The sequence below is a fragment of the Telopea speciosissima genome, chromosome 9, assembly GCF_018873765.1.
Source record: "Telopea speciosissima isolate NSW1024214 ecotype Mountain lineage chromosome 9, Tspe_v1, whole genome shotgun sequence".
Classification (NCBI taxonomy): Eukaryota; Viridiplantae; Streptophyta; class Magnoliopsida; order Proteales; family Proteaceae; genus Telopea; species Telopea speciosissima.
In genome coordinates, this window is record NC_057924.1 from 57,023,958 (window position 1) to 57,034,198 (window position 10,241).

The 10,241-nt window shown below is 37.8% G+C and overlaps 1 pseudogene; it reads right to left on the reverse strand.

Annotated features, from left to right (window-relative positions):
* Positions 1-3,706: 3,706 nt before the first annotated feature.
* On the reverse strand, positions 3,707-9,452 carry LOC122639145 (annotated as a pseudogene).
* Between the last annotated feature and the right edge of the window lie 789 nt (positions 9,453-10,241).

The following is a 10,241-nucleotide window of genomic DNA, read 5'->3' on the forward strand; positions in this document are numbered from 1 at the left end:
TTCTGCTGTAGAGAACTCAAATGGTTGAAGGTATCCTCCTTCCATTTGGAGTGGAAATAGATGATTTAAGCTTTGATGACTTTGCCAAGATGCCCAATTTAAGATTTCTCAATGCTGACCACAAAATCATCACTGGCAATTTTTCGCACCTTCCTTCTAAATTAAGATGGTTCAGTTGGCGGTTTGTCCGTTTGGAAATTCAACCAGTCAAATTTTATCACAAAGAACTAGTTCATCTTGACTTATCTGGGAGTGACATCAACAATGCATGGACTGATAGACCTGAAAATAATATAAAGGTATGATTGTAATTTTATTTATTTTTTCACTTAATTGGTTTAATTATTATCAAAAACTTTAAATTTGTTAAGAGTTAATTATATTATTTCTTTGTTTGATAGCGGTTTCAAAAATTGAAGGTTCTTATTCTCCGGGGCTCTAAACATCTCTCAGAGTCTTCCGACTTCTTCTCATGGTTTCCGTGTTTACAAAGATTGGACCTGTCGTACTGCGAGGAGCTTTTGAAACTCCCAGATAGTATTTGCCAGCTGACTTCTCTCAAAAGTCTCATTCTCTATGGTTGTAGGTCAATCAAGAAGTTGCCTAGGTCCATAGGTAATCTAAAACATTTGGTTCAGCTTTCGGTACATGGGACAAATATTAAAGAAGTGCCTGATGGTGTAGGGCAGTTAAAGAAGCTTGAGAAATTAGATGTTGCAGGTTGCAGTAATCTGGTGAGGCTACCAACCTCAATGTGTAGAATGAGGAGTTTGGGTTTCTTTGACATGAGAGATACTATGATTGTAAAATTACCAGATGATTTTTCAAAGCTCTCGAGCTTAGAGGTGTTAAGAATGGGCATGGTTGATCTATATGATAACAAGAAGAGGAGGAGGCTTCTTCATCCACTCCAAATCAGCTTCAACAGTAGTTGTTTTCCTAATCAACTTCAGAAGCTATATTTGAAAAGCTACAATTGTATTTCGCTGCAGATAATTTCAGATCTTTCAGGCTTGGAATGTTTGAAGGAATTAAGATTGATTGATTGCAAATCATTGGTAAGATTACCGGATTTGTCAAACCTTAAAAAATTGAGGCAGTTGTTGATTAGCAGTTGTGAAAATTTAGAGGAAATTCACGGCCTCGATGGAACAGAATCCTTGGAAGTGTTCGAAGTGGAAGTTTGCCTCAAATTAAAAGAGTTACCAGATTTGTCAAATCTGAAAAAACTGAGGATATTAAGTCTTATGGGTGATATAAACCTCGAGGAGGAAATTCACGGCTTTGAAGGAGCTGAATCTTTAGAAGTGTTCAGTGCGGAGGGTTGCAACAAATTAACGGAGACAGCGAGGAAGTTATATGGGCAGGTACCGAATCTACTTAATTTTAGTTGCCTTAATTCTCTCTTTATTTATAATTTATAATAATTTATAATAATTTATATGCAGGGAAGAGTTGTTGATAATGTTGTCCAAGGTGGTCAGCAGCGAAGTAACTCCTCAATCGTTGCTCCTCCTCAAGAAGAAGGGTCGTCATCACCAATACTGTGTGTTGTTTTTGAATCGACATCTCGGAAATGGTTGGATCAAAGGATGCATTTTGTGGTTGAAGCTTATATCCGTCGGGGAGTAACAAGGATTCGGTTTGGACATTCGATTGGAATTGAGGACGACGACATTGAATTGATCACTAATAATAATTATAAGAAGAGAGACGACATAATCTACATCCACCATTTCAAAGGCTTTGATTGGTTTGGGTTTCCGTTGGAAAGCAAAGATTCTATTGAGGAATTAAGTGTATGGATATACTACTCCCCCCAAGGTTCTCATCTGAACAGAGTCCCTGTGAAATTCTGTAAGGTTTTGTTCGAAAACAAGGATTCAGAGAAACAAATGCCTAACAAAGAATCCAGTGCTAAGTTGGTAGCAAATTTCTTCAGATGGTCCGATGGTGACAATAATGATGATGATAATACTTGCTCGGTGCAGTGATAGCTCTTTGGGATCGTTTATGCAACTGTTGCAGTACTGCAGGGTAAGCTTTCATCTGTGCCTTCTACAAATTTTATACTGAGGTAAGCTTTGTTAAGATAGATATGGTACGTCTGGGGTGTCAAACATGTGTCACAAAAAATGTTTCTGTTTTTAGGATGCATATATTGGTTGAAAATTCTAATTACACATTTAATTGCATTATGGGAAAATGTTCTCTAGTGTCGAGGGCGTAGCCTGTTCTCAGACAAATGGGGAATGGCAAAATAACTGACCCACCTACTGAATGGCAGAAATACCACCCCATGTGTGTCGGATGGGTGCAACCTGCACTACGTCAACCCTTAAATTATATATAGTCTTCTCACATGGGATTTTTCAATTGTTTATCTTCCCTTTTCTAACCATATGGGTCCCACCCCTATATAGATGATCGATAATGTTCCCTGTGCAACCATTGGTGTGGCGTACGAGATTCCTCACCCAACTGGCATCATGGATCATGAAGAACCCTCTCCCTTATGTATATATAACCTATAAATTGTCGAAGAATGACTTTTCTTGAGTTGTTCATCACTCGCTTTCAGTTTTTATTTTTTTTATTTTTCTTCCCATTAGCAAGTGGTTGATCAGTATCCTTTTTACGTGGTTTATTTTCTTTTAACCTAGATAAAGCTAATGACTTCAATGTGGTTTGATGTGGGAATATGTTTGCGATTAATTGGCCTTTACCAAGATACCACACTAACTAGATTAGTATAAGCGTGCCAATTGAGGACCAAAACCTAGAATTGGACCAAGATCGATTTGCTAGAACCAAAACAGCAGAACCAATCCACTTATTAAGTTATTGGCCCAGTTCTAGATCTAAATTTTGGAAACAAATAGAAGATGGGATTGGTTGTTTTCTGGGATGGGTCTCCCAATGGTTTCATAACCAAAAGACCAGTTTGAAACTGGCTGGAATCGGAATTATCAGACCCATTCAAAACTTGCATATAAACATACATTTGGTATTGGTGATTGGGATTTTAGTTTTTTGGATTCATTGGTTAGCAAATTATGCATGTGAATCGGCAACTAACTCTCTGTTTAGTCCTGATTCGACTTTTCTTTGGATCTCAGGCGGATATTGCACGAGGATGTTTCAGGTCTTACAGTCTTGAGAAAGCAGTAGATGCCTTTTGGATCTTGTAAGGGAGACAGATCCTTTTTGAGTGAGTGATTTAGTTTGTTCTCCTTTTCGGATTGGGGTAAGGCGGGAATGTCCCCCCCCCCCCCCCCTCCTTGTATTTGAGTGAGTGATTTAGTTTGTTCTCCTTTTCGGATTGGGGTAAGGCGGGAATGTCCCCCCCCCCCTCCTTGTATTTATTCTATTTGATTGATTTTGATTTTAATAAAATTTTAAGGGCCAGTCGGGGTCCTAGAGAATGTTCGGGATTAAAAAAAAAAATTCATTGGTATGTTTAGCATTAGATATTTCCTTTTAAGCATTTTTCGTTCATATTCGTATTTGTTTGCTTATGGATGGAAATTTGGTTGTGTATGTATGCTTGGAAATAGATATTTGGTAACTTATGTGATCAGGTAAAAATTTAAAAATTTTGGACACTTGTAATAGTGTATGGAGTCAATTAAGAACCAGGGCCGTTTCACGCATTAGTAAATTTCATGCAAATCTGCCTTTATTGAAGCATTACCAACTCTTCACCAAAAAAACAAAAAGCACAATCACAATAAAAGACTTCTTTATTATTGAGCCAAAGTAGCTCTATTGACACCATATAGATGTATAGACCTATAGAGAGAGTCCTAAGCATAGGAATTTGGGTTCTCCAAGAGGTAAGCTTCCACAACCTTGAGACCCCCCTATTGCCATATCCTTACCAATCTTGAGTTCTTCTTCTTTAACCTCGCAGTCATCAACAGTGTGGAACTCACTAGTAATTTTGTAAATGGATCCACCGTTTGAAGAGGCCTCAAACTTAATTGTTGTAACAACCTTTATGACTTTGTCCCCAATTACACCACCTTCGATCAATGTATGCTTGCACATGAAATTCTCCTTATCAAATTCTTCGATCCGGTGCTTGATGCATTTGATAGGGCTATCTGCATGTTAGACAAGAATCAAAATGTGTTCATGTTACTTTGTCTATGAAATGTTGCAGTATGTTTCCAAGTATATAAGGTATAGTAAAATTTTAAGAACGGATCCTACTTACATTTCAAGTTTCAGTCCAAACAGAGTGTTTGCAAAGTGACAAAACAAAGCATTGAATATTTTTTACTAGGAAAAGAGTACATGAAATTTGATACATTTACAGAATAAAAAATTATTTAAGTATCCAATGGTTGAAATTGTCACATTATCCTTTTACATGACACAAGATGATTTCGTGTACAAACCATAAATATTGCTTAGGCGCGGTCCAAGAAATTTTGCTTTATGAAGTAGAGAAAACTTTCTACTTCTACATTCTTTCTAAAAATATTAGGCCCCAATGCTAAATTTTATAACTCTTTTTGTTACTTTTGATGCGAAAAGCTCTACAACGAAAATTTTATATCAACCTTTTGTTTTCTTTTACTTCCATCAATTTTATACGAGCCTGATCAAATTTTGAAGCTTAGTGAATTTAATCTCCGTTGATACCAATATGGATTGATTGATATGCCAGATCTGATCCTAATCTTCTTGGGCCACAAAAGAAGGCCTTCTTATTTGGACCATGAAACCAAAGCCCATAGAGATAAAGGTTATCGGGAGGGTATTTTGGAACATACAAAAACCTTAAGAGGGGTTTGTGAACCCTAGGATGGTGGGTGAACCATCTTCTATGGGTAGAGCAAAACTTAGTCTAAATTTAAATTTGGAATAAGTTTTCATACACGGCTATGAAAGCATGCACGGTCGTGTATAAAAACTTTCCCCTTTAATGCCTTGAAACTCCCACCCTCTCACATATATGGCTTACACAGCCCGTGTATAAAAACTTTCCCCTTTAAATTTCTTGGAAAGTTTTACAATTTTGAGAAGAAACTTTGTGACATGAACTAGAAAACAAATTTCATCATTCCCAAGGTGATTTCACATTTGAAAGAAGAATACTTCATCTTTTTTTTTTCTTTTCCATTGTCAAAAAAGACAACTAGAAAAAAAAATATGGCCTTAAAACTATTCAACAAACAAATATTTCTTTTTTTCAAAGCCCTTTCTTGCCAAACAAAAATGATCTTAGAACTATTCAATAAATCAAAATAACAGTTTAGGGAGAAAGAATGCCACCTGGTCATGTCAGACACGCTGCCCCTGCTCCTTGACACAGGGGCGCGTGAAATGACTATCGCACCTCTAATCATTTGCGGAGTCCAAGGGATGCAATGGTCATTTTGTGTGCCCTTGTGTTAGGGTATAGGGTGGCTTGCGTTGCACAACCGGATGGCATTCTCTTTCCCAACAATTTATTGCAAACATGTACACAGATAGAAATTCTTTTAAGCATGCAAATTTTAGGCATGTCAACATGCTCTCCTCAAATGAACATCGATCTCCTCTCAGGTTCCCTGCCCGGTCAGGTTCGTAGGTTCCACTAATAGGGGGGCGGAAATGACAACCTCACCCCCTGCTCGAACACACTACCCGGGTGGGGTGATGTCATCATTTCTGCCCCCCTATGAGAGGAACCTACGAACCTGACCGGTTAGGGAACCTAAGAGGAGAAAAATTCGTTTTTGTTCCTCATGATAACAGATTTTTCCTTAAAAAGTGGAAGAAATTTAAGATCGAAAATAATGAAGGCAAACCTTCAGCTAAGTTGATATGTTCAATGGATCCAGGCCCTCCATCACCTTGAACTTCAATGCTCTTGATCTTGTCAGGAAGGAGTTTGGGAAGTAAGTTGTGTGCATCAAGGACCCCAGCCTTGAAGATCCTAGCAGAAGAAATTGGGCCACTGATCTCTTCAGTAAAGGTGGTGACACCCTTTTTTTTCTAAACCAAGAAGATGATGATATTAAATATGAAAAATTGGATCGGATCGGATCAGCCGATTCGGATAGGAGTGACTCTCTCATGCATGTCCATGCGTCCTTTGGTGGACCATGCATGCATCTATTGGTAATCCTTGATTTTTTTAACGCTTTATTTTTTCACTTGTTCCGTTTGAGGTAGGGTTTGAAAATTGGATCGAACGGCTGTTGTGGCCTGAACTTGTAAGAAAACTAGGGTTTAAGAGTTCTTTATCCGATTTCCACCAATTCAAGGCCAATCCAAATCCCAATTCTGGATTTTTTGAGATGAAAGGGCATTTGGGTTTCTTCTGTCCATAAATTTCAGCGTCAGATAGAAAAATAATTCTCATTCAAAACACACTATGCTTGACATTTCATAACCTAAAGGGAAAGAGATTGCTACGACACCGGTGCTCAAATTCCTATACACACCCTCTCACTTTCCACTCATAGACCGCACTCTTTTCTCATTAAAATTGACTCTTATTGAACGAATTGATTATCTACCTTTTTATTAGTAGAAAATTACACTTTAGCATTGTAGCGTGTAACATCTTCTCTCCTTAACCTTAATTATGTTTTTAACCCAAAAAAAAAGGATTTCTTGTTTTTACTGTCACACCCCCCCCCCCTCCCTTATTACCTCATCCTCATGGACTAAAAAAGGCCATGTGCATGAATGGCTTGGGTAGGAAGAAAATATGTATGTTTATGGCAGCATATGTACCCATCATAAGCCGCCATTATCCCAAAAGACATTATGGTAGAAAAAGCACTCCCGCTACGCCCAGACACAAGGGTGTGTGAAATGACTGTTGTACCTCCATAGAAAGGCAAAAAATACTGGAGATGAAGCGATCATTTTGCACGCCACTGTATTTAGACACAAGGGCAATGCACTACACACATCTAGGTAGCATTTTATTTCCCAAAAAAATGTATTCTAAAAATCGCACTTTAGTCAAAGTTTGACTAATTAGGAATGCATGGATAGGATCTGTTTATTTTCCATCAAGATGTTTCTTCTTACCGTCCCTACTTTTTTCGTTAAAAAAAAAACCTTATCATCAGTTAAAATTTGTGGTTGGGAATATCTTTAGTTTTTTACAAGTTAACGTATACATTAATTACAGGACTAGACACTTTGGTGGCATGTCCAACCTCTACTTATATATAAAAAAAAAAAAGGAGACCGTTCTCTGTGGGGGAACGTGGCACAGGGGTCAATGAGAGCACACACTGAAGCATCTTGGGAGGGCGAGATTTCCACCTTGCATAGGGGTTGTGGTAGTCATCTCCCCCTACTATGTCTGGGCATAGGTGGTACACTACTCTCATAAATAACTTTTTTCTATCAAAAAAAGATTGAATTGCCTGTTCGATTGTGTAGCATACATTAGCGCCTCGTTCCACAATTGGGACAAAATTTCATTTCATAGGAGGAAGGACAAAGATAGACATAGGGAGACACTACTACACGCTACATAGTTTGGTGTTGTTCTTTCTCCTTATAAAATAATAGATAGAAGATCTTTGCAAAGCTATGTAACCCTTGCACAAGCACAAGGCTAAAGAGAACGCATGTAGGGATATCAATGGGATGAGATTTTTTCATTTTAGAAGGTGAAGGATGCGGTTATTTCACGCGATCTTATGTTTGAGCACAAGCTGTAGAGCTCTTAAAAAAAATAATAAAAAACAAACACATCCTAGAAGACTCCGCCCTTTGGTCCAGGTTGGACTGGAAGCGGACAGGGTCTGATTAATAATAGTGTGTAGTTGGGAGAAAAGCCATAATATGGTCCCTAAATAATTTGGTTGTGGCATACAGTTTCTATTGTTGGATATTAAAATATGGTCTGGATTTGTCCTTGTATTGGCATGGACTCTCTTTATGGTCCATGTCCTAGTGTGCACTGTTCTTAATTTTAAAAGCTTTATTTTTATAGAGATTCAAATCAGAGATTGATCTTATGGTGAGTTAGAGGGTGGGTGCAGAACTTAAATTCATGGGTAGAAAGATAGACATTTATCATGTGGTTCCTACGTCTAGACACAGGAGTGCAAGAAAAAGATCGTTTAGATAACAATGAAATTGAAAATCTCATCCAAAGCAATGCCTATGTATGCACTTCCATTAGACCCCATGCTGGTGCAAGGACTACACGACCAATTAGCATTCTCTTGCATTTTAATTTTAAGAACTGACTGTGAAGATATTACAAAGAAGCAAGAGGTTTCTAGGATCAGTGATTTATGTTGGAAATTTCAGGTGGCCCATTTGAGGGTCCACCCATCTTGTTCCGAATGGTTCAAATGGACTGAAGTAAATCGGCCCAGTTAAGGCTCTGTTTGGTATGATTTCTTGGAATGCATTCCAAAAAACAATACCAAACGCAACCTTAGGTTGTGTTTGTTATGCATTCTTGGAATACATTCCAGGTCAATTTGGTATTCTTGGGTGATAAAAATAGTTGTTTTTATGGTCTAAGAATGCAAAATCGACCTAGAATGCATACCAAACACAACCTAATTTCCAAAAGTTTGTTGTACGAGTTTTCAAACGCTTTCAAATTTTAGTTATGTAGTGCATCCTTTTTCTTCTTCTTCTTTTTTTTTTTTGGGGGGGGGGGGGGTTGGGGGAGGGCAAAATATAGTTCGTTCTCCTTAACCACAATTTTTTTATTATTATTTATTTCATATTTAAATATTTAATATAAAGCAAATTAAATTAAATTTCTTTTAATTGCTTCCCTTGAGAATTGATACTAAAACCTCTTTAACTCCAACCACAATTTAGAATTAAGATCTTAAGAAGCGGGGTGCCTGGGACCCACAAATTGTTGAGATTGAGAAAATGAGATGATAAATATACTTTAAACAAATAGTGGACCCAAATGTTTAAGATCATGGGTGGAAGACTAAGGCTGCGTTTGGTATGATTTCTTGAAATGCATTATCAACTTAGAAAGCATTTTAAGAATGCATACAAAACACAGCCTTAAATTCACATCACATCACAGTGGGCATAGTTTGCTATTACTTAATTTGGGAAATAAACTTGGCTAATTCCCTCAAGGGAAAAGTAAACCAAGAATGCATAACCAACATTTGGAGACTACGAGCGCTTGATCTTGGGAGTTTAATGACCCTGATAACTTTTTTGGTGAAAGGGTATGTAGTTCAGTCTTCATCTCTGATATCCTCCATATGTTACTTCTTTCAACTTGTCACAGTTTGGTAACAATCCCATTTAGAGACTCTCTTCCCCAGTGGTAATGAATAAGGTCTTCTGAACTTGAGTGGTGATGAGGCACTTTTTTAGAATTACCGCCTCACCCCTGCCCAAGCACCTTGCCTGAGCAGGGGTGAGGCAATCTTTTCATGCCTCATCAAGTCCGGCGCTGCACATGCAGCCCGGGCAGGGTGCTGAACAGAACCCATTTGGTATAACCATCCCATTGAAATTATTGTTGGTGAGGAAAAGTGTGCAGATGGTAAATCAGCAAGGGTCAAGGAACAAAATGAACCCACTCACTTATATGAGAAATTATGAAAACACCCATTTTGCTCTATGTTGTGCAGAACCCAAGAACCACCCAAATTGAGTAACCGATAGTATTTCCTTGTAGTAAATGGACAGAAGATTAAGCTCTTAATTCCAAGGGGTCAAGGTTGAAATGGCTCAAGAAGTCTCAGAAATATCTTTCTGTTTCTCTTGAGTCTCAGTAATCTCTCTTATTCTTCTCTTTTTGTTGAGCTATTCTCTCAATCTTCTTCCTTCTACCTCTCTTAAAGCCAGAAAATCCTGGCCTTTGAAGGGCATGTAGTTGCTCCCTCAGCCAAGCATATTTTTCACAGGTGTTACTCCAAGTCAAGGACTCCTTGATCCTCTTCATCTTCCTTTTGCTCTCTATTCTAATCAACAGATAGTCCTTCCTTATGCATTAATCACTCTCTCACATGACATATATCAGTTCAGTTAAATACAGCTTTCTCTCCCTAAGAACTACTTCAGCCCCCTTGAATTACCTTGACTTGGAATCTTCATAATAAAATGAAATTTCAGTCCTTTTGAGGAATTAACTGGTAGTTTTATTCAAAAAATGACAATTAAAGAAAACTGACTTGGGGATTTCTTCTAAAAATTTAAAAAAAAAAAAATGAAAACCAATCAAATACAGCCATTAAGAGTTCAGCAAATGATAACTCGCCATCCCCATATTGACTATG